At 32.8% G+C, this 25,768-nt stretch overlaps 1 protein-coding gene across 1 annotated transcript in view; it reads right to left on the minus strand.

Moving 5' to 3' along the window:
* Nucleotides 1-25,768, minus strand: part of GALNTL6 (polypeptide N-acetylgalactosaminyltransferase like 6) — a 1,756,803-nt gene that overhangs the window by 672,388 nt on the left and 1,058,647 nt on the right. The gene's annotated exons all lie outside the window — the stretch shown is intronic.

Below are 25,768 nucleotides of genomic sequence, written 5' to 3' on the forward strand. Positions count from 1 at the left end.
GCTATCTCTTATACTTTGTTTCTTCCTTAAGGATATGTTCAACTCTTTATAACTCCATTTTGGGATTTTCTTGGCAAAGACAGTGATGTGGTTTGCCATTTCCTTCTCCAGTTCATTTTACTAAAGAGAAAATTGAGGGAAACAAGATTAAGCAACTTGTACTAGATTGCATAGCTAGTAAGAATCAAAAGTTGTATTTGAACCCATGAAGATGAATCTTCCTGATTTCATGACCAATGTTCAATGTATTGCACTACCTAGCTGCCCATAGGTATAAATTATTATTATTTTCAGTGACACCACTCAGAAATATTCTTAGAGAACTTTTCAAAACTTGTGTTTGGTTCATTTAAAAATCAAATCAAGCAAGTCAAGAAGGCAAAAAAATAATTCTCATTTGTGAAATCAAGTGATAATTTTTTTTCAGGAATCATTTCTTCGTCACAAAAAGACAAATACAGCCATTCCAAGAAATACTTTGTTACCAAGCCCTATCCAGGAAAGTCCCTTTCCTAGATTTGACTAACATTATACTTTGAATGTCCTTCTTGGTATTATCTTTAGATAAATTTATATTTATTTTCATTTATCCCAACATATCCTTTTCTGATATCTGTCTATACTTCTATTGCTAATAAGGCACCTGTCATCATTGTTATATATTAAAACTCAATAGATATCAGCAGAAGAGATATTAAAAATTAAATGTCAATGTTCCATTGTATTGAGTGCTCAGAAAGATTGGGGATCACTGTATTATGCCACTTATATTCTCATCTTGTTGAAAAGAATATCCAGTAGTAGTAATTCATAATTGCAGATACACTTCAAGAGGTGAAGACAATCAAGGGGTCAGGATGCATTTGGGGGAAAGTAGCCAAATCCAATCAAATTTGATTTACAGGTTGGCATATAGAGCTGCATGAAATTGGAAAATACAATTTGTAATGATAGTGACAGAGTAGGTATTCATAAAATCACACTCAGGGAACTACAGAAACGATTACATTTTACCAAATGCAATTACTAGTCTACTGGAATGATAGACATAAGTATTATTCAGGTAAAATCATGCCTACTGAAGATTGTTTTCTAAATAAATCACATGGAACATTCTTATTAAAGTCAGGAAAACAAAGTACATAAATCAGATGAAGTATCAATAGAGAGAATGTTTTGAATATGAAATGATGAGTTTTGTTGAGGAAACTAGGGTTGATTTGTTTTTTTAGCCAGGTGTGTGGGGGGTCAAATTTATACCTTCATTATTTTAATGCCAAGCTCATAAATACAGATTGCTATGCTGTTTTGTTTTATATTACATTAAAAATATAGAAAAAGTAACTTGAGATATCAATAAATTAAAAACATGTATTATTTACTGCATTGAGCATTATGAATACAGGGGAAACATGCATATGTACATGTGAAAATATACACATACATGCAAACACACATGCACTCAAATGCATATGTATGTATTCTAAGTAAATCTTAGGAACAGAATTGGCATGGTCCATAGGGTCATGAAGAGTTGGACACAACTGAATGATTGAACAACAACAAATATATGCATGTATCCATAAAAATAGTTGGATCTGTATATCTATATGTGTATTTCTGTCTATCTCTACATCTATATATGTATGCATGTATTTATGAAGGGAGCTAGATGGTGCAATGAAGAGAGAACCAACCTTGGAGTCAGGACGACCTGAGTTTAAATCTTATCTCAGACATTTAGCCTTACTAACTGGGTCTTCTCCTAACCCACTATCATTATTATGTTTGTCCTTTATTTTAAAAGAAGACCATGGCATCAGGGAGTTGATACCATGACAAGCACATGAATTAGATTTGAGTGAGGGGGTGCTGTGCTAAGTGACCAACCTCACTTTCACCTCTAGAGTTACCCAGATCTAGAGGCCAGATATGAATCAGGGCAAATGGAGATGGCTGTGGATGTGAGGCAATCAGGTTTAAGTGACTTACCCAAGGTCACACACCCAGTAAGTGTCAAGTGTCTGAGACTGGATTCAAACTCAGTTCCTCCTGACTTCAAGTCCAGGACTCTACCCATTATGCCATCTAAGCCATATCTGGCCGCTGGATCCAGTTCGCTCTGAAGGAGAAAGTGAGGCACAGAACCTCTTCACTCAAATCTTATTGAACTATATGTCATGGCATAACCTCCCTAATGTTGAGAACAGAGGACAAGCATTGTGCATGTATGTTTGTGTGTGTGTGTGTGTGTGTGTGTGTGTGTGTATGTGTGTGTGTGTATGTATGTGTATACATTTATAGTTCTGCCTTCAAGAAGCTTATATTCTAATAGAGGAAATAGCATGTTTATATGCAAAAAGGTATATACATACAAAAATATCTGAAAACCTTAGGGGTGAAGGTTCTAGCACTTGGGGTGGACATTTAAGCTGAGTTTTGAAGGAAGTCAAAGAGTCTCAAAGATGGAGGTAAGGAAGGAAAGAATTTGATGAATGGGGAAAACCAGGGAGAAAGTAATGGGAGATATCTGTGTGCGAGTTACCTTACTGTGACTCTGTAAAATATATCACATAAGAGCTTAGAGAAGAAACATTAAATAATGGGGAAAAGGTCAGTCTCAGAATCAGAAGGACAGATCAACTCCTAAATTCAATACAAACCATCTGAGATGATTAGCCCCTTAGGACCTCTATGGCTAATGGAAATCAAACGTCTTCTATATAAATTTTTTCCTGATTTACAAACTATTAAGAATTCTTTATCTCAAAGATGCAAATGTAAAAATTCTCTCAACCAAAGAAGCAAAATAGTAAAAAATGAAAAAGAAAAAGAATTTATTTGCTCTGGATATATTTTCAATTTGCAAAACTATATATATATATATATATATATATATATATATATATATATATATGTGTGTGTGTGTGTGTGTGTGTGTGTGTGTGTGTGTGTGTGTGAATTATAGATGAGCTACTGATATTATAGTGAAGAGTCATGTTCCTCTCTAGGAATTCCACAAACTGATGAAATTTCAGGTGCATATACTATATAACTCTATACCTTTAACCCAGATAAAATGTCACAAAATCACGTGATTTGAGAGTGCTCAGAGCATCTTTAACCAGTCATTCAACAAAATTGGAAGATTATACCTCAAAAACATCTTTTATGTCTGCTCTCTCTACTTTTCACTGCAACCACCCCACAGGGACTCATCTTTCATCTGTAATATTACAAAAATATCTTAATTCATCTCACTTTCTTTGATTTCTACTTTCTCCAAAGCATTTTCTATCCCTTTGACAAGGTTATATTGCAAAAGTATAGTTTTAGCAATGACATTTCTCTTATTCAAAAGTTTTGGTTGGCCATACAAACCTCATTTCCTACAAACAGAGGGAACTCAGCCAAATTTATACAAATAAAAGCCATTTCCCAATTGATAAATGGTCAAAGAGTAAGAGCAGGCAGTTGTCAGTAGAAGAAATGAAGGCTATAAATAGCCATATAAAAATACTAAAGATAGTATTGATTAGAGAAATGCAAATTAAAAGAACTCTGAGGTATGAATTCAAACCTATCATATTGGCTAATATGAAAGAAAAGGAGAATGATAAATAATAGAGGGAGTATGAAGGCAAAGGACCTTAATGTATTGTTGGTGGAGTTTGTGAGTTGTGAATTCAATCATGCCTGAAAATAATTGGGAACATTTGTCCAGAGGGCTATAGCACTGTGCACATACGTTAACCAGCAGTACCACTATGAGTTCTGTATATCAAAGAGATCAAAGAGAAAGAAAAAATAATTATATGAACAAAAATATCTATATCAGCTCTTTTTGTAGTGGGAGAGAATTGAAAAATAGAAGGGAACCTCCAAAATTGGAGAATGGCTAACTAAATCATCTTATATGCTTGTGATGAAATACTATTATCTTATAAGAAATGATGATGAGGATTTAAGAAAAACCAAAACGACTTATAAGAACTAATACAAAATGAAGTGAGCAGACCACATTGTACATAGAAGCAGCAATATTATCAGGATGATCAACTGTGGAAATCTTAGCTACTTTAATTTAAAAAATAATTCAAGACAATTCCAAAGTTCTCATGGTGAAAAATGCTACTAATATACAGCAGATTGAAACAAACTTAAAAGAACTTTATTCTATTGCTTTTTTTTTCTTGCAACATGACTAAGGTGGAAATAAATTTTACTTGTCTTTGCATGTATAATTGATATAATAGTACTTTTCTTCTCAATGGGTGGTGGAGGAGTTGGATGGATGGAGAAAATAATTTGAAACTCATTTTTTAAAAATAATGACAAAGTACAATATTTTTTAAAAAATTATTAAGCAGAGGAGAAAAATGAATTAGCCATAGTTTCTTAGTTTTCAAAGGGCAGGCCATTTGAGCCATGGTTTTACAAAGAGCAGAAATGCTTGATATTAAAAATATCTTTGAATTAATTCATAGAATCGAGGCCTAGATCTGGGTAATAGACACAAATCATTATTTCAGTTTAGAATAGTTTGGGTCAGCTAGGTCGTGCAGTGGATAGAGCACCAGTCCTGTCATCAGGAATACCTGAGTTCAAATGTGGCCTCAGACACTTAATAATTACCTAGCTGTGTGACCTTAGGCAAGCCAATTAACCCCATTTGCCTTGCAAAAACCTAAGGAAAAAAAGAATAAAGATTTCAGGAATCAAAAAAGATTCATTCTGAAAAAGAGACAAATAGTATTTAACATTGCAGTTTAATACATAAAAATAAAGACTGGTGAAATGGGGAAAAACAAGTTACAGTGGCTTACTATTCTTCTAAGACAGAATCCAAATTCTTCCATTTATCACTTAAAATTTCTTCCACAATCTAGCACTAGTGTCTCCTTCTAGAATGTTTCCATATTATCCCCTTTCAAAGTATCTATTTTCTAGGAAAATTGATTTATGTATGATATTCTACAAGTGATATTTTATGCTATTCTTCTGTACCTCTGCCTTGGTTGTGCCATCATGCCTGGAAAACATTCCTTCCTCATTTACAGCTCTTGGAATCTATAGCTACCCTTGCATTTTAAATCAAGTGCCTTCATATATATATATATATATATATATATATATATATATATATATATATATATATAATTTCTCCTTATTTACAAATTATTAAAAATTTTTTTTCTCTCAATCAAAGAAGCAAATGAATAAAAATTCTCTCAACCAAAGAAACAAAAAAGTACAAATGAAAAAGAAAAAAGAATTTCTTTGCTCTGGATAGATTTTCAATTTACAAAACTATATTATACACATATTTTCCTCTGGTACAACTTAACATCCTTTAGAGTAGAAACCTTAGAACTTTGACTTTCTATACTTAGGACCTAGCAAAGAGCCTGAGACATAGAAACATAAGAGAAATTTCTTGAAATGAATTGACCTTTCCCCCTTTTCAAAACTCCTCTTAGACTTAATACAACTTATATTTTAAACCATATTAATAAAAGCAAAGCAAGACTGGCTGAAGGACAAAGCATTTTCTTGAGAATGGCAGACTATTTGGGAAGAGTATATTGCACATGGGCATATTTCTAGTATAATTGTAATAAAGCATTTTTCTCATTAAAGTCAAAAATGAAAATTCCACAATTTCTTTTTGTTATTTGTTGGTCAGTGCAAATTAATATTACTTTCTTCTTCTAAAATTAGTAACTTGCATTCTTCTATAAGTATCTCATGCTTATAAGCAGATTAGAAGATATCTTATAATATTTTTGCAGAATCGAAGTTACTAATTTTAGAAAAAAGATAGGAATTGGATCTATGATTTTATTGTTTATGCAACTCCTGAATGGGGAAACTTCCCCAATCTGTGGATGTTAGTATTTTTTTTTGCAATTTATCACAGATTGTGACTAATTTGAACCCATTTATTCCTGATTTATGAATCATATTTCATATCAGTTTACTAGCACAAATAAAATCCCCTGAACAAAATGAAATCTATAGTTTTCTCTGGTGTTGATCTGGATAGGGTTTTATTTAAGTAATCTTTCTACAAAGTGTAAGTCATTTCTAAATTTCAGTACATCACAAAGTAATTGATTGAGAGTTGGAAGGGACATTAGAAATCTTCTCCAGGACCTTTAGTTTTTTTAAAAAATGAGTAAATTGAGACCCAGAGAAGTTCAGGACATATATGGGTGATATAGTGGAAAGATCTGTGTTGAAATCCAGCCATTTCCAGATAAGAAGCATTAAGCCAAAACATGCTCTAACTTTGAAAATCTTGGAGTTAAGTACAAACAGAAAGGAGGCCAGAGAAATATCAAACTAAAATCACTTCCACAATGGAAGCTCTACAGTCCCTAATGGTCAGACAAAAGCTAAAACAGCTCTCCCTCCTTACCTTAGTGTGAAAGGCTTAATTATCTTATATAATATAATATTTTAAAAGCTTTCAGCAAGAGACCATTCTAAGATAGAAAATCAGATAGGAATCTAAAGATAGAAATAAGAAGAGGATTAGAGTAAAAATAGATCTGGTTTTGAATCCAGCAATATAATATATACAAGAGGCATACTTGAAACAAAAGAAACCCACAGAGTTAAAATAAATGGCTGGGATAGATTCTGTTATGCTCCAGCTAAAGCAAAAAAGGCAGGGGTACCAATCATGCTGTCAGATAAAGCAAAGACAAATTAAATTAATTAAATGTATTTAATTGAAATATTTATTTAATTAAACTATCTATTAAATTAAAATAGATTATCAGGAAAATACTTTTACTAAAAACTTCCATAGATAATGAAGTAATGGCAAAAGTTTATAGCAAATTTCTCCATAACAGTCTTATTTCTCAATATGCAGAAAATGAAGTCTAATTTATAAAAAAATAAGAACCTTTCCCCAACTGATAAATGGTCAAGAGATATGAGCAGTTAATTTTTCAGAAGAAGAATCAAAGCTATCTGAAGTCATAAGAAACAAACTCTAAATATTAAAGAAAGGAAAATTGAAATAAATCTGAAATACTACTCATACCTATCAGTAATGACAAATGCTGAAGAGAATAGGGGAAAATAGTTTCATTAGTGAACTAGTCCAACCATTGTGGAAAACAATTTGGAACTAAGTCCTACTTTCATCCAGCAATACTACCCTTAGATATGAACTCCAAAGAGATAAAAGAAAATGGGAAAGGATCTATATGTACAAAAACATTTATAGCAGTTCTTTTTATGGTGGCAAAGTATTGGAAAAGCAGGAGATGCTCATCACTTGGGGAATGGCTGAACAGTGGCATACCATTTTGATAGAGTATTATTGTGCCATAAAAAATGACAAATAGGGTGATTTCAGAAAAATATGGCAAAACCTATAAGAATTGATGCAAAGTGAAATGGGAAAAGGTTGAAATGATGGTCAACTGTGAAAGACTTGGCTGCTTTGATGAATACAACAATTCAGGACAATTCCAAAAGACACATGCTGAAACAAATGCTATCCACCTCCAGCATGGAAACCAATAAACTATGAGTGTAAAGTAGATTATAATTTTCTCTACTTTTAAGTTTTGTTTTATAATATTGCTAATTTGGAAATATGTTTTGCATGATTTAACATGTATAATTGATATAATTTACCTTCTTAGTGACTGTAGGATAATTGGGAGGGAGGGATATAGTATGAAACTAAAAAATGATAAAAAAGGATGTTAAAATAAATAATTATATAAGTATGTATAGATATAAAAATATAAAAATTATCTATCTGTTCCTTTTTCGAACTCAAATTATAATGAATTTCATTAAAATAAATTGTTATACAATGAAATTAAGACTGGAGTCAGTAAATCAGTTTAACAACTTTAAGTAGTTGGAACCATTGGAATTTTGTGAGTTTTTATAAAAGCATTAAAAGTTTTAGAGAAAGGTTCTTTCAAAGTCACAAAGAGAAATGACTGTCTTCTAATTAGGAGACAAAAGGATTAAGGGTTTGGGCTCAAAGTTAGGGAAATAATGAAAGAAGATACCTCCCAACTTTTGAAGACTTCAAGTCTATGCTTTAATAGATTATATGATGAGTGTGAGGAGTATATTCTTATGATTGTAAAGTAGTATAGCGAAACATATCTTGATTTCAGAAAAGCATTGTCAAAATCCTTCAAGGTAGCCTATATACTTAACATATCTACCTGTCAATATATGTATATATATATATATATATATATATATAATATATATATATATATATACACACACATATATGTATGCAAACATATATGTATGTATTATTAGATGGATTTGGCATTGGTTAAATGATTGAACTCCAGATTGGCTCTAAATAGATATGTCCACTTGAATAGTATTCCAACCAGAATTTATTCTTGCCTTTTTTTTCTGTTCAGCATTTATATTTATGTCTTGGATTAAGGTACAGATGGCATGCTTTACAGACTCCTTCTTTCCCCTATCTTCTCACTTCAACACAAACACATAGAAGTTAAAGTTAACACTCTGCAGATCTCCAACTGCTTGGTGAACATCTCCACCAGGATGCCCCTAAAGCACTTTAAATTTAACTAGCCCAACTTAGATTCATTCCCCTCCCAATTCCCTTAATCTTCTCAGACAGTGAATGTTTTTACAAACATTTTTATTTTTCTTTGTATAAGAGGGAATTTGGCCATCTACAGAATGCAACAGTGCTCTTTGTTGATTCAAATTACTTATGTGGAAGAGTCTTGGGTGTCTGATTCTGGGAGAATCATGATGATATATAACTTCAGACTGACTTGAACAGGTGTAGACATTCTATAATTGATTCCTGCCTGTTAATTATATGGCTGGAATAAGCCTTTCCAATTGGTTGCGAGGTTAGAACTGAGTCTCTTCAAATTGCGTTAGTAAGCAAAGACTCGATCACTGAATATCTGAATGCATTTATATTCTTAGTTTAACTCCTTCACTAACAATATCCTCTGAGAAACAATCAATGTTGTACAGGGAGAGTCTTGTTCCCTTAATGCGGCCCAGGGGAAGATTCTTTCGTGAGCGAGATTAATTTGGATCCCTTGACCCATTGAGTTTGGAAAAGTCAGGAGAGTATATATATCTTTGTAAAGTTCAAACAAAATAAACAAAATTTGTGTTTTACTTCACCATATCTTTGAAGTTAATATCGTTTTGTAAAAGCTAATTGATTAATGTTAATTTAAACTGAGTTTTTAGCTTATTGGAAAGTACTACTCCTACCAGTCCTTATGTTCAAAGGGGACCACACCCATCAATCAAATGATTGGAGACAAGAGTTGCACATTGGGCAAACACCAGCATATGATTTCTGGTGACAGAAGGTTACAAAATAGTATATCCAATAATCAGTACTGAAAACACATCTGGTGGGGACTTGAAATGAACATAGTAGATAGGTCCCCTTCCGTTATCTCAAGGAACTCTCTAAGAATCCTGAGGGGGAAGATATCATGAGCTTGGTTCTGGGAGAGTGGGCCATAGAAAACTCACTAGTTAAATATGTTTAATTATTTATGATTGTTTATATACATTTAAATATTCCTGCATGTTGTTCACAATAAAAATTAATTTTTAAAAATAATATAATATATGTAATATATATATCTCAATATCTGTCAAATTTGTTATCATTTCTATACTCACAACTACTTTTTTAATTTAGGCCATCAGCTTTGCTCATCTGGAAAATTTAATTGTCTCCTAATTGCTGTCACCTCCTACTGTTTTTTTTCACCAATTCATTTTATATACAACAGCCAAAATACACAGCCATTCTGAAGAGTCCTCTAGTCAAGAAACTTAAAAGACTCTCTGTTGCTACAGTTATATTATATAGCCTCTTCAGTACTTCATTTACAGCTCTACAAACCAAATTCACTCTACTACTATGGATTTCACATTTTTTCCCTTTTTTTCTTTTCCACTGTCAAGAATATATGTCTGAGATAAACTACCTTATTACATCTATCTATTCAAATCCTTAGCTTTCTTTAAGGATCAGCTTAATAGCCATCTCCTAGGAAAAGTTTTTCCTATCCCCTACACTACAATTTTAAAACTTTTTTCTCTCCTCAATTTTTCTTATTTATCTGTTTAAATGTTACATCCTTTCAATAGACTGTAAGGAGTTCTGAGGACAGAACTCTTTTTTTTTTTTTGATTCATATCCCTTAGGGTCTAACACAGTGCTTTGAACAATCAATAAAAGCTTTTTGAATCAAAATGAAATGGCATGTGGAATAGGGATTAGATTTTTTTGTTGTTGTTTTGTCCCACCAAGAGAAAAATAGAAGCAATGAGTAGAAAGTTAAAGAAAAATGGTTTAAAGCCAGATATGAGAAAACAACTTCATCAAAAGATCTTTCCCAAAGTGGAATATGCTGCCTCTGAAGGAAGTAGGTTCTCTGTCAAAAGAGGTCTTCAAGGGTCACAAAGATGGGAAGATAAATGACTTCTTATTACTTATATAGGGGATAGATGTTCAGATACAAGTTCGACTACATGAACTTTATGAGCCTTTATAGCTCTTGGATTCTTTGAGATAGAAATATTCAGGTAAAACAGAGTATTGTGATTATGTGCTTTTCCCTGAAACAGGAAAATTTCTCTTTTATTTTGGACCCCAAAGCACAGATAAGACTGCTTTGCTAAAAACATCTTAAATATAAAATGTAAACAGTTATATGTTATACAATTTATACATATACATATTTAATGTTTTGTATTAACACATTAAACTAAATAAACACATGTATATATGCATTTATATGTATATATGTATGTACATATATCGATATATCTTGTCACAATACATATATAAAAATTTGTATACACATGTTACAAAAGTAAAATATCATCATATGCTATACATATACATTCATGCATACATACATAATATCTATTTTTATATGCATTTCATATACTCATGCCAAGAATCCACTTTTGGATTCAGCAAATATGGGAGGAAAAGAGGAAGGAAAGGTAAGTTATTTTCTTACTGTCAACATAGTGGGGTTGTATTTAAGTAAGATTCATTTGCTTTAAGAGTTGTAAAGCACTTTCATATGTTACTTTATTTGATCCTCCCAACAACCTGGTAAAATATGTAAAATATATTAAATATATTGCTATTATTTTAGAGGTGAAAGTAAGATGATATGTTAAGGGATTTGTCCCACAGTCACAGAGCTGATGTTCTGTATCTCATGTGGGATTTGTCCTCAGGTACATGGCACAAGTGGAAAGGCTGCTGAATGTGGAGTCAGGAAGATCCAAGTTTAAATCTTGCCTTAGGCGCATCCTAGTTGAGTGACCATGGGCAAATTGCTGAACTTCCTTTGACTCAGTTCCTTTAACTGCTAAATTAAGGTAAGAATTTCACTTACCTCTTGAGTTTTTATGAACATCAAATTAGATAATATCTATAAAAGTACTCAGTACAGAGTCCAAAACATGATGCTTAATAAATGTTAGTTCCTATTTTTGTCCTGACTTCAGGTATAGTGCTCTATCTGTTGAATCATTGAAGTGCCTTCTATTTTTTAAGTCCTCATTTCACTCATCAAATGAGAATAATACTTCCATGTTCAAATTCATAGGGGAATGTGAGGAAACTACTTTGAAAATCTTAAACCACTATATATGTGAATGATTAAGGCTATTAAATGTCCTTATATTTCAGCCAGATTTTATAATAATAAAATATATTTTTTGTTCTTCACAATATAAACTGTTTCCAGATTTTCTAAAGATTCCTTCACAGTAATTCCTATGTTGCAAATAGCCATTCCATTTCCTGAGAAAATTCTAGCCTTGTTCTATGTCTTGGTTCTCTTTTAATGTCCTCATTTTTTTTTATTTTTCCCTCAACCCCCTGGGTCTGGTCTTAAATTTTCATCTCTATTGCTTCTTTCTAGCTTTTCTGTTTTTAACATTCCCCCCCCTGCTCTTCTTTAAAAACAGCAAGAGAAGACACAACACAATCATTTCCCCACTTCAATCAATAAACTGCACTTACCATCCTTTTAAGCTCTTGTGTCTTTTGAAGCATTTCTTAGTATTTATCTTCTTGCATTGAAGGTGCAAAACAAGCCATAAGGGAAATAAGAGAAAGGTAATTGCATCATGTTTTAGATATTATTAAATTATATTTTAGGGCAGACTGAGAAAATGATTCTATATGGCCAGTGTCTTATTATTTTTGAAGCACTAAATATCCTTAAGTTCTTATCATTCATGTTTAACACATTCCTTCAAATAGACCTTGAGGAATGACAAGATTCATTAGATAAGTGGTGAAAATGAGTCCAAATATTAGATAGAAATAGAAATGTCTTGTTTTCTACATTTTCAATTAATTTCCCCAGATCTTTCTGCTTCTATTCCTTAAGTGGGTTGTTATAAATACTGAAGTACAAAAGGACGCATGGATGTTATCAGGGTCCTTGATCAATACATATTGTTCATCCCCTGGACTATAGAGAGCTAAGTGGTGATGGCAATAGAGGGCTGGGTCTACAGTTAGGAAGATCTGATTTCAAATTTGTTCTCAGACACAATAGTTGTATGACTTTGGACAAGTCACTTAATCTCTGCCTCAGTTTCTTCAACTGTAAAATGGATAATGATAGAACTTGCCTCCTAGGGTTATTGAGGCAATCAAATAAGATTTGTAAAGAGTTTAGCATAGTGACTGACACAGAGTAGGCATCTAATAAATGCTTGTTCCATTCCTTTTGAATGTTAAGGCATTCTTACCTGCTTTTTAATACCCCTCCCTCCACTCCCAACCAAGGACATATTTATTTTTATCTTGACCTGGACTGCTCGTACTTAGTTGTAAAAAAAAGGGGGGGGGGAGTGGTTTAAAATGACCAAAAAATAAAATATTAAGAATAAGTCAGTAAAAGTGATAGTGGCCTTAATGAACTATAAATGCACTTTATTGATTGGGAAGATGGATATTTCTTGCATCTGCTTCGTGCTAAAACATCTGACAACTGTGCAGCTGTCCTTGGTTACTTCCTGTCATTCAATGATCCAGTAACACTTAAGCAAACCCTCCTCCAAACTAAATGGGGATATCTTGTCTGATTGTGTATTAAAGGTATCTGTGTTTTCACACGGAATTTTTCATATTTATCCACTCTTTCTGTCAAATCTTCCCTAAACAACTCTTTTTAAAATTCTAAGTCTTCTCCCTGGGATAATTTCATGTTCAGCAATTGCAAATGGGTATTCCTTTGACAAATTAACATTCACAGACAATACTGACTTGATATTGTTAATGTCTCCATACCTTGCATCTTCAGTTGTATAATCATTTAATTCCCAAAGAAAATTTAACTATCAGTGTCTTAATTAACACTCTCATTCTTCCAGAAAACTTGGACTTGTCAAGGAGAAGAGATTTATAGTTTACATATGTGGAATTTTGAAAAGAGAAAGGATATCAATACTTGACTGATCAATAAACATGCAGTTAAACTAGGGAGATTACTTTATTATTTATTATTTCTTTACAAAAGGAGTTTTCTCTTCACAAAGATTTCTTTACAGCTACATTAACAGCATGGAATAGTGACTTTTGTGTTAGGAGCAAACTTTTGTGTTAGAAGACCTGTGTTTGAGTATTCACTCTGGCCCATTCCTAAGTAACCAACTGTCAGACAATAACTTACAATAGGCGAAGGAATTTCCATTTTGGGAGTTTCTCATTTCAAGAAACTCACATAGATTCTGATTCAATAAAAATCTTTAATTATTAGGCTCTTATACTTTATTTATAATGAAATATGAAAAAATAATGTAATATAACTTAGAGAGAAAAAACTAACATTTTTTTCAAAAGGGTGACTATTGCATGAAATGAGATAGACCAATCTTGGATATAAATATAGTTGTTCATTTTCTTAATAAAGTAATTTTATTCCAGCTTTGCACCATAATGAAATATTTCAGTCATAAGACTGTTTTTGGTCCCATGTAAAAGCATACAATTTTAGAGGTATATGAAAATTTAGAGACTATTTAGTCCAACCCTATAATTTTGTGGAGGAGAAAACTGAAGGCCACAGAGCTTAAATGATTTTTCTGGTGGTTAGTGGACAAATGAGATTAAAACTCACTTTTACTCAGGGCAAGTCTATTTTTCTGTCTCAAGTGCATCATTCAAGGTCATTTTTGTGTCTTCAGTTGCTGTTATTTTTAACCTTTTTCATTGCATATTTGGTATCTAAACTTGTTCACTATTTTCCCAATAGAATCCATCCTTCAATGAGTCAGTTAGCAATAATCATTTATTGAATGACTTCAATGGTCCCTTGCTAAGTCCTGTGTGTACAAAAAGAGTACAAAAGACAGCCTTTGCCTTTTAGGAATTCACAGACTAGTGGGGAAGAAAAAGAGCAAATAAATATTTACAACCAAGCCATATATACAGAAAAAATAGGAAAAACAGTAGGACCTTAGTTTATGAATTTAATTTCTTCTGAGTTCTGTTCATCATGCTCATTGTTCATAGTGCAAAGTGAATTTTCCCATAAGAAATAATGTAAAGTCAGATGATCAGTACCATATCCCCCAAAATATTTATATAAAATAATTATTTATAATTTTAAGTAAGTTTTTTGTCCTTAATGTACCCAAAACAATAGCAATGATTAATACACAATATAAACAGAAAAAAACCCAAATGAACCTGCACTTTCTTTTACAGGTGATGGGAGGAAGGCAAGAGGGGAGAAGGAGGAAGGATTATTGCTTTGAAGGATAATCTCCTTTATAAGAAAATTGGGAATTTCAATGTGGGGAGTATTCTTTCCAGTGATACTTTCACTAAGAGTAACCCTACTGCATTCACTTATTTTTCATTTTTTTAAGAATCACTTTCATGCTTTGACTCCCTGATTTTTTTCCCCTTATGTTGACTTCTGACTAGGAATCTATCTAATGATACTTGTTTTTGATGTGTTTTTTTTTCAGTGTCACGGAAATGTGACATTGCATCATAGTTACAAATATTCATGGCTCAAATATGATGCTTGATTGTGAATTTTTGTTCATCCTGCAAGACAAATTTTGCAAAACATTTTTCCTCATCCAACAAAGTATATGTAATCTAGGTTACTCATAAACCAAGGTCCCACTATAATTAAGAGAGAGAAGGCACTAGAATTGAGTTTGGAAGTTTCCTGGAGAAGGTGAGATTTTAGTTGGGATTTGAAGGAAGCCAGGAAAGACAGGATGTAGAAGGAGAGCATTCCAGGTATGGGAGACAGACAGAGTGGCTTTTGAACCTGAACTAAATCTAGAAGACAGTGATGAAGGAATAAGAAGATTATAAAGACTAGTGGGAAAGATTAGATACTGAAAGGCTTTGTAAGTCAAATAAAAAATTCTTTAATTGATCAGGGAGGTGATAAGGAATTATTGGAGTCTATTGAATGGGAGTAGGGTATGTGTGGGGTGTATTACATGACTCCAAATTGCCAAAGGGATTTCTCTAAAGCCAGGGTCTTCCAATGCCAACTCTTTATTCAATAAACAATGATGGTTTCCTATGATTCTTAGGATTAAATACAGTCTTCTGATTAATATTTAAAACTCATGATCTGGCTGCCTCATGCCTTTCCTATCTTCATTCAATTTATTTTCTTCCTCATCCTCTGTTTTGGGGCTTTCTCAGAGACTTGCCACAAGAGCTGTTTCTTTTCCTAGGAAGTATGGGGAAAATGTCTCATTTTGATGTTTTGATTTATCCAATTTATTTCAAGGATTACCTTCTTCAGGAGACCTTTCACTTGCCTTCCTGTGGCTACTACCTTTTTCTTTGAGGTTAACTTCATCTATTCTTCATGTATCTTATATGTATATATATATATATATATATATATATATATATATATATATATATATATATAAATTTATATATTTTTCTTCCCCCCCCCCCATATTAGAATGGAATCTCTATGAGGTCAAGAATTGCTTTCTACCTTTGTATATTCAGTACTTATCATGTAGTATACCAAATCCTTCATATAAGCAGTATACTTAATACTACATAAGGGCTTAATGTTTCCAATCAGTTGACAATACAGTCTTTTACTGCATATTATATATAGTATATTATGTATTATACAATATTATATAAAGATGTATATACTATACTTCTTAGTATAATATTAGCAATAGGACAACACTAGTAATATTCATAATTGTAATAGTTAACTTATATATATCACTTTGAGGTTTGCAAAAAAAAACTATTCTCTCAATGGATATCCATAATAAGCCTTTAAGATAGGTAATATTATTATCTACAACTTTTAGAACTGAAGAAACTGAGGTTAAGGGAAATTAAGTTAATTTAAATTAAGCAAAAGTCTTATAGAGATATTAGAACCCAGGCTTTCCTAACTCCCAGTCCAAGGCTCTGTCCACAGAGCTGCCTAGCTGGCATAGGTTATAGACTAGTGCCTGATAGTTAAAAAGATTAAACCATTTCTCTGTAACAATGATATTGATATATTTCCAGAGTTATTTTATCCAAAAGCATTACTGAGATATGTTTTACCATTCCTGGTAGTTGTCTCTGAACTTTTGTTTGGAAGATTCAAGTTGTATCATCTGGATAACAGTAAACATTTTGTAATTAAATTTTTAGCTTAGCATGGAATGCTTTTTAATAATCTAGCAGAGATGAAGCAGTATGGTTCAATAGAAAATCTACTTCCCCTGAATCACTGGTAAATCTCACTTCTGACACTTACTACACCTCTATAACCTTGAGTAAGTAACTTAACCTCCTTGGGTCCTGTTTCCTAGTTAGTAATATGGGCAGGTTAGGCTAGATAACCTTTAAAGTTCTTTGCAGTTCTAAATCTATGCTCCAATGAAGGAAATCCAATCATTTTCAGGCTCTCTTGATAATCACTTACATATTCTATGTATATATTTTATAAGACTGTGTGAATACATAAAAATAAACATATACATCTGCATCATATACAGATACACATAAATAGAGAATAAAGAGGAGGAAAAGGAGGAGAGGGAGGAGAAAGAGAATAGGAGGAAGTATGTTTAGTAAGAAGATAATGCTTATGATTGCAAATATTAACCCATGTATGACGATTTAATATAAATTCATCCTTCTCCCCGGTGTGATATCACCATTTCCCCCCATGTGATGATACTGTCTCAATAAGCCTCAATTTGTCAGATACTGGTATTGTAGAATCTATATAAAATATTTTACTATCATTAGAATTTATCAGGAGAGAGATGTAAGCATTGCTAATGGTGTATTAGTACTTTTATTGAAGGTCAGGCATAAAGGTAACAGGATAATTCCATAATAACTATATCCAGGTTTTAGAACTTTGGAATACAAGAGAATCAGATTGAAATGCCAAAAACCTGACAGTTATCCCTTTGAAGAGAGAAATGATCTGACTTGCAGACAGTTTTGTTTCAATCACATTGACAGATCTTTTTGACAGTTCAAGTGAAAGCTGATGTTCTTCTTTCCTTTAGATACTGTTCAACTGTCCTATAATAGAATAACTATTTCCTATTACTAAGATTGTTCAATGTATTTTTAGGAAGTTTATTTGTATCTTTGATGTGTGTTATTTGTGTATCCTTTTGAATACTATGATGATGGACATTGTAATTTGGTATGTAGAAGAATATATTTAGGACACTATTTCTAATTCAGGGAAGTGGTAAGTGCTCTATAGGCAAAATATAGCACCACATCTAAAGATGTTTGCTTTTGAGCATTAATATAGTAAAAGGCAAAAGGTGGGCCAGAAGGACAAAGATCAATAATATTACCTCCAGTAAGCTTTTGTCTTTATTTTCTCTGCTTGGTAAGCCAAACTGGAGTGGTTATTGAAAATTCCTCTTCTTTTTTTCACATACAAATAATATGGAATAATATAATATAAGGAAATATGATTAATATGATAATTACTGATATTGTATAGATGAACAAAACAAAGTTTACTTTCAAAATCCTTAATGATGGGTGAGATAAGTAAATATTGTTTGAGTTTTAATGTGATAAAGAAAAAGGAAGGACCTAGTAAAAGTCATATAGGAAATTTGAGAGGGAGAAATTATTTTTAGTTATATATTTTTATGTTATAATATATCAAATTACATTACATTATATTATATCACATTATAATAAATAATTATGTATCAAAATATAGAAAATATTTAGCCCCAAATCAAGAAAGCTAAAAAAAATTATCCTAGAGAAACTCTTCCTGGTTTTTGTTTGGTTGTCCCTTTAGCTGGCATGGAGGCTAACAACAGCTCCTCTACCACTACCACTTTCTCTAGGGGAGACTTTATGTGAACTAGAGAAAAGTAACCCAGAAAATGATATAAATAAGCAATGCCCAGTTAACTGTAACTATGAAATCAATAGTTCAATAAGACAAGAAGAGAATTCACACATGATACCTGGCAGTGAATAGCAAAGAACAATACAGCAGCACCACCAGAGAATTTTGGCAGCCCCATTGAATTAAGGGAGCAATGTGGGGCCTTGGCTTTATTCTGAGCCTCTGTCTCCTTTCCACTAAAGGTCATTTTGATTTTTTGAATGACAAAGGGATAGAAAGCTGAATTATTCACCCAACAGGACTCTGTCCCTCTAAAGATACTGTCATGCCTTTCCCATGGATTTTTAAAGGCTTCTGGCTATAAAAATCCTAAGGAGTGTCTATGGCAGATCTGGTAAATGACATCAGGGATTCTGAAGGTTTTTACCAGGGAATCTAGCCCTGTTGATTAGCTGTTCTTCTGTTCTGAGAAGTTGATTCTACTTGCTGCCCAGACCATCAGAAGACACCAGTCTTAACTTTCCCTGTACAGATTCCAATGAAGGTATTTAGGAATGTCTCCCTATAGAAATGAGAATTCAGCTATATGAATTCTTAGATTATATTTCCTCATGTACTGTTAGGCCACACACACACACACACACACACACACACACACACACACACACAAAGAAACATATATTTCCTAAGTGTGATCCCTTCTCGTGGGTGTTGCCTAGAGTTGTATTTGATAATGGGTATATCTTTCCTCTGTGCTCTTCCCTAGGCAGTGTCTTAACCTTATCTTACATGTATAAGGAGTTATGGGAGGACTCTTTTCTGTCATTTGATTAAATAAGTTTTATTTGAACTAACAAATCCTCTCGACAAAAGTAAATATGTGCAAGTGTGAGGGTGAAATGAGTGATGATTTTGTGTGGATGATGATCCACTGAACATCTCAAAGAATTGTGAAAAAATCCAAATAGGAGAGAAAGTACCCTAGAGGTTACACTAACACTTGGATGTTTGGGAAAAAATATATAGGTGACTATACAAATAATACCCTTCACTGAGATTATTCATATCAGACTGTATAGTAAGCAGAGAAATGGTGAATTAATATCTGAAGTCTATAGACAGGAAGAGTCTGGTACCTAGATTTAAATAAATATAAATATGACCATTATGGTGTTCTGTTTAAAAGAAAGGGAATTTGTTTTAGAATTTAGTAGAACTGTAATTGCCAAACAAGAGCCATTATATCTCAAGAAAATGGGGGGGGGTGGAGCAAGAATTCACACATCTTACTGGATAGAGTGGGAACTGAGGCATTTTTGGTAATTTTAGAAAGGGCCTTTTCAGTTGAATGATGAGGTCAAAAAGAAGATAATAAAAGATTGAGAACTGAGTAGGTGGAAATGAATTTGAGAAAATAAAGCAATTAGCTTTTTTCTAGTAGCATGGCTAAAAAGGGCAAGAGTGAAGGAGAATAACAAGGAAATTTTAGATTATAGTGAGAGGTTTTTTTGGGGGGGTTGTTGTTGGTTGTTTTTGCTTTTTACAAGCTGTTATACAACTTTAATAGTAGACAGGACAGTAGGAATCACATGTAATTCATCCTCTTCCCTCATAATTTTATTTTTTTCCTACTCTCTCTTGATATCTTGAAAGATTCTGTTGTCTTTATATAGCTTGGAGGTAATGAATGTTTAGTATGGCAGCAGGTATTAAATTGTTATTCATATATTATTATTACTCATTTTTATGTCTAAGAGGTTTGGGGCATTTTGTTTATTCTAATGATATTAATTTTCTTTTGCAGCCAGCAAGATCTGATGTACAATTTCTATTGTTTTCTTTGCTATTTAAATTGGTTGCTATGTCTTGGCTTCCTAAGAAGAAATTTTCTGTAGATATTGGTATCAGTGGCTTGGTCCTGAATTAGTATTATACCCTGGTACATTTCCCCCTTCATTTTACTTGTATTTTGTACACTTCTTTGAGTTTTAATGTGATAAAAGAAAGGTAAGGGTCCAGGAAGACATATAGGAAATTTGAGGGAGCAAGATTACTTTTAGTAACCACCATTAGGAAAATCTTCATTTAGGTGATAATAGTACACAACCCTAAAGGAAGAGGAAGATTTCAACAAGTGAATTGCAGAAGGTAAATTATAGATCTTAAAAGGACCTAATCAGAGGTGGGACAGAGTGCAGGTATAGGGGAGTGACCTTTCCTTTGGATTTCACTGAAATATAGAATCTGTGAAAGGTTGAACACTTAATAAAGCTGAGGAAAAAATTTCTAAGAGCAGGGAAGGCAATAAATGCAAATGTTATTTTTCTCATGAAAATTTCTTTGCCAAGAAAATCCTAACGACAGTATTTTTCACAGGGTCATCTAGAGACAGACATGACTAAATGACTGAATAACATCAAAAAGAGACCAATGAAGTATATAAGTTTGTGCTAAAGACTGTGAGAAATGTTTCTCAGTTGCACCCTGGAATGACCACAACAATCCTTGACTCATGTCCTTATCAATTCTCTTATCATATGCAAAGAAAAAATACTGTTATGTACACTCGGAATATCAATAATTACCAAAACTTATATGGATAAAGTTAGACACACTGCATTAAAATTTATATTTTTAGCAGATGTCCAAAGGAGAGATTAGAGAAAGGAGATACCAGAAGATGGAGAATCAGCAAGAAGGCTGTCATAGTAAATTAGATGAGAAGTGATGGATACACATTAGGATCTAAGTTCCATTTAAGCAGAGAGGTGAGAACAGATTTGAGAAATGTATCAGTTAAGATCAACAAAGAGTTGAAAACTATTAAATATCAGATTGTCAGTGGGAGAGAGGGATTTACAAAAAAAAGAAACTGAGTTTTTAAGGCTAAGTGATTTAAAAATAATGGTTATTAGAAGAATATTCAACATACTTTTTCAAGGACATAATCCATAGAAATAAGTGGGAGGAAGGAAAAGTTTCCCGGAATGATCATGAGTATAAGCTTCAATGACAAGGACTTTACTTCACAGTTTCTTTTTTGCATACATTTTAAAGAGAAAAATCAATAGATCAGAATTGATATCATTGCTGATGTGTTATTTACTAAATCCAGGTTTAAACTAAGATACTCATGATGTAATTCTAGCATGCCTAGAAATCTGAGTGCCAAAAAATAATCTTTTACCAAAAAACATTAGCAAATATTACAATTATATGTTGATAATTAGCCCGTTAATTCTGTGATCAGGAATCTTATTTCCATTATGAATAGGATTTGGATCAATTAAATGTATTTGTGTGTGTATGTGTGTGTGTGTGTATGTGTGTGTGTGTGTGGTGTGTTAAGAACCAGTCAACAAGCATTTTAGAACCATCTACTAAGACATTTTTCTTGATACTGAAGACCAATTAATCCATGAGAATTTATTAAGTATTTCCATTTACCATGTGCTACTGTAGGCCCTACTGATACAAACACAAAAGTAAGACAGTTCTTGTTTTTAAGGACCATACTTTTTATTTATTTTTAAGGCCATAAACAGAGTAAGCACACAATGAATTTAGTGGTCCCATTAGTTAAGGCCTTTTGCAGGAATTTGCATTTGAGATTTTATAATAAGAAGAGAACAATTGACTACAAAGGGCAGAGATGGAAAAAATGAATTGTTTATGGCAAGGGAAAGACTTTAAGCAATGGAAAAGAACCCAGAGATAAGACTTGAGTACATGGATTAGCAGACAAATCAGTTTGACCAATATTATTTTTGATCAATATTACATTTTATATGCTCGTGAAGGGAATCAATATATATTTTTTTTCTGGAACTATAAATCAAAGTCAGGAGTTTTTACTGAAATAATTTTATTAATATCTTTTGATTTTATATTACACTTTCTCCCTTAAAACAAAGAAGAAAAATGAAGGAAAAACACAATAGTTCAGGAAAACTAATCAACTCATTGAAAAAGTCTTAATTGCTCTATATGTGATATTACATACACACACACACACACACACATACACACACACACAGACAAACAATATGCACAATTCCCTACCTCTGCAAAGACTAAGGAGTGATGCCTTCTCATTGTCTTTAATGGATGGTTTTTAAGTGACAAAGAAAGATGCTGATACTTTTACCTAAAGTCTTCTTAAGCAGAGGCAAGGAACAAAGATCTATGCTTTAGGAATATCAATTTGACATTTTTATAAAGGATGGATTGAGAGGAGCAAGATAAGAAGCAGAATGACCTATAAAGAATCTATTGCAATTGTCCAGAGGGAAGATGAAGAGAACCTATATTCAGATGGTCATAATCTGAGTAGATATAGTAAAATATTTTAAGAAATGTGGATCTGGGGCAGCTAGGTGATGGAATGGATAGAGCACCAGCCCTGAAGTCAGGAGGGCTTGAGTTCAAATCCCACCTTGGACACTTAATAATAGCCTAGCTGTGTGACCTTGGGCAAGTCACTTAACCCCATTGCTTAGCAAAAACAACAACAACTACAAAAAGAAAATTCGATCTGAGTATTTGGAAGAATTGTGGCACCTTCATTAGAAATAGAAGTAGTAAGGATAAAGATGTGATTTATGGGTACAATTTGAAAGCTCCACAAAGATTCTCAAACTGAAATTGTTGATAAATAGAAGAATTTTAAAATTAGAAGGATTTTAAGCAAAATCTCTGATTTTACAGATAAAAACTTTGGGAAATCAAAATTAGTTTTTCCAAGAATTTATAGATTTACCTCATGGTATAGTCAGGATTAGAATCTAGCCTTTTTTACTTCCTGTCCCCTGTACTTTACACTACAAAGCAGAAATTTAAAAGGAAAAATCAGTAGAGTTCTAGACCTATCTCTATGAGATCAGACCATGCAATGCCATAATACCTACTACTCTATTCCAATCACTAAATGGTCATAAAATTAAATCCTTCTGTTTGTAGAAGCACAATTGGAAAAGCAGTCATTAGAAGGCCATTAACCTTTATAAGTTGGTTTTTTTAATAATTAGGAAACCTTTTCTAACAGCAATCCTCTCCTCTCATTCAGTTCAGTTAGGACATTTTTCTTCTCAATTTGTGATATATTTCTAACAAAAATGCCTATTCCATCAGGAGCAACTCAATAACAACCACCACAACCACAACCACAACCACAACCATAGTAATAACTGCTAACATTAACAGAGCATTTTCAGGTTTACAAAACTGATCTTAGCAGAGATGGAAAAATAAATATGTCATACACTTAATATTTCCTTTATAGAGGCTAAACACATACTTCAAGTGCTTATGAATTGCATTAAGGAATCTCCAGGGATTGGAGGTTTGATACATTCAGCATGCTGTCATATTCAAAGAGAACTCATGTCAGAACACACCAGAGAGAACTAAAATTGTGAGTGATCCAAAGGGCAACAGAGAAAAATATGGTAGATATAAATAAGCTATAGAATATTACCAGGGATAATATATGCAAAGAATAGATCAGAAATGTAAGGGGGCTAGCTATGGAGGAAAAGTCCAGGATAAGAGAAAATTTATGTGCAGTCCTAGAAGCTGTAGAATGTTAAAGGAAATTGGTTTAATATGTATTTGTGGAAAAGTAAAATATTTTGAAAAGATAGATTATATATAAAACAGACAGAGAGAAATCTCCAGGCTATTTGGACAGGAAATTTAAGAAAGAACATGAATGAGTTGTACAAAATGAGGGATACATGCAGTGGCAGCAATGAAGGAAGTTTCCATAAGAGAAAGATAATGTAGGCATTGAAATATTTGAAGAATATTGAAGGAACCAGAGATAAAGTTTAGGAAAATTAATTAACACCAAGTATCTCAACATCAATGGAAATTACAAACAATAAATGAGACTGAGAGTCCTAGAAATATTTCTTATCAGGAACAATTTGTCATTTAGACTTTTTTTGACAAAGGAATTCAGCTCTTTTTTCAAAAGAAAAGGTGCCCCAAACAAAAGCTATTTCATTCAATGGTTTTTCAATAAGTATCTAACCTAATTCATACTTGTTTCTCTTTTAATTTGTTAGTATCTCTCTAGAGAAGTCATTCAGACCCATTCAATAATTGCACTTTGGTGCAATAATAATTTTACTGAAACAGGTAAGGGTCTTTTAAAGATTCTCTATTAGTTCATGTAGAATCATGGAAAAGTGATAAAACAATTGTAGCACAAACTAAATGTTCAAATAACAAATCTTTTTAACAATAGAGTCAAACTTTTTAAACAATGATTACCTGTTTCTCAGGCAGTACTGATGACATTTTAAGAAATCAGTCCTATACTCTCAGAAAATCTGCAAGGCTAAATAAAGACTTATAATACTTTAAAGGAAATAACTTTAATTAGAAAATCAAATCAAATGACTTTGCTCTTGAGTTAGAGCCTCTTATACTCACAGAGGAGTATAAGAATTAAGAATAGTATTAGAATAGGGCAACAATCAGAACACCCACATCAACTGTCTCTGCTGTGGTCCTTTCCCTGTCTATGCCCATTGTAGGTTCCCAAGAACTCTTAGCCATAGGCTTGTTTCCCAAGGCAGAGAGGCAGGAAAGCTGGAATTCATTTCCAAGCTAATACCAAGATAACATGCAGCCAGAGAAGGCACCACATAAGTCCTTTGATCTAGGCAAATAAGTTTATCATATCATTGATTAGTAAAATAACTGTTCTTAAATACAGAATATGCCAAAAGTCTTGGAGCTATTTTATGTTTTAAAAGTTTAAGATGGTAGCAAGATGTTATGACATATTCAATGGTATATTTTAGCATTGTTTTGTTTTTTTGCCTTTCTTTGCATTCCCAGCTCTCAGCACAGTGCTTGGGACACAATAGGTACTTAATAAATGATAGCTGACTGATTAAATGACTTTTCCATGGTCACCATCTTGACACCTATGGAAAATTGTACAAGCCACTAAAACTCTCTGGGCTTCTGTTTTCCTGTATTAGACCATCTATGGACAATACTCTCCCCAGCCAGAGGAAGAAAAACAAAAAAAAGAAAAACAGAAAAAAAATGAAAAACAAAAAACCCCTTCAGTATCTGATGAACACTATAAAATTATCTCTTATCTATCTCTTTTCCTTAATCCTATTTCCTCAGGCCAAAAATGACTAGTCTGTAAACATGTTTATCAAAAATATGTATGTACAATGTTGACCAGACTGTTCACTGCTGAGAGGACAGGGGTGAGAAGGGAGGGTGTAAGGAAATTTTTTTTTTTAGGTTTTTGCAAGGCAAACGGGGTTAAGTGGCTTGCCCAAGGCCACACAGCTAGGTAATTATTAAGTGTCTGAGACCGGATTTGAATCCAG

Source organism: Macrotis lagotis, chromosome 3, assembly GCF_037893015.1.
Source record: "Macrotis lagotis isolate mMagLag1 chromosome 3, bilby.v1.9.chrom.fasta, whole genome shotgun sequence".
In the NCBI taxonomy this organism is placed as follows: Eukaryota; Metazoa; Chordata; class Mammalia; order Peramelemorphia; family Peramelidae; genus Macrotis; species Macrotis lagotis.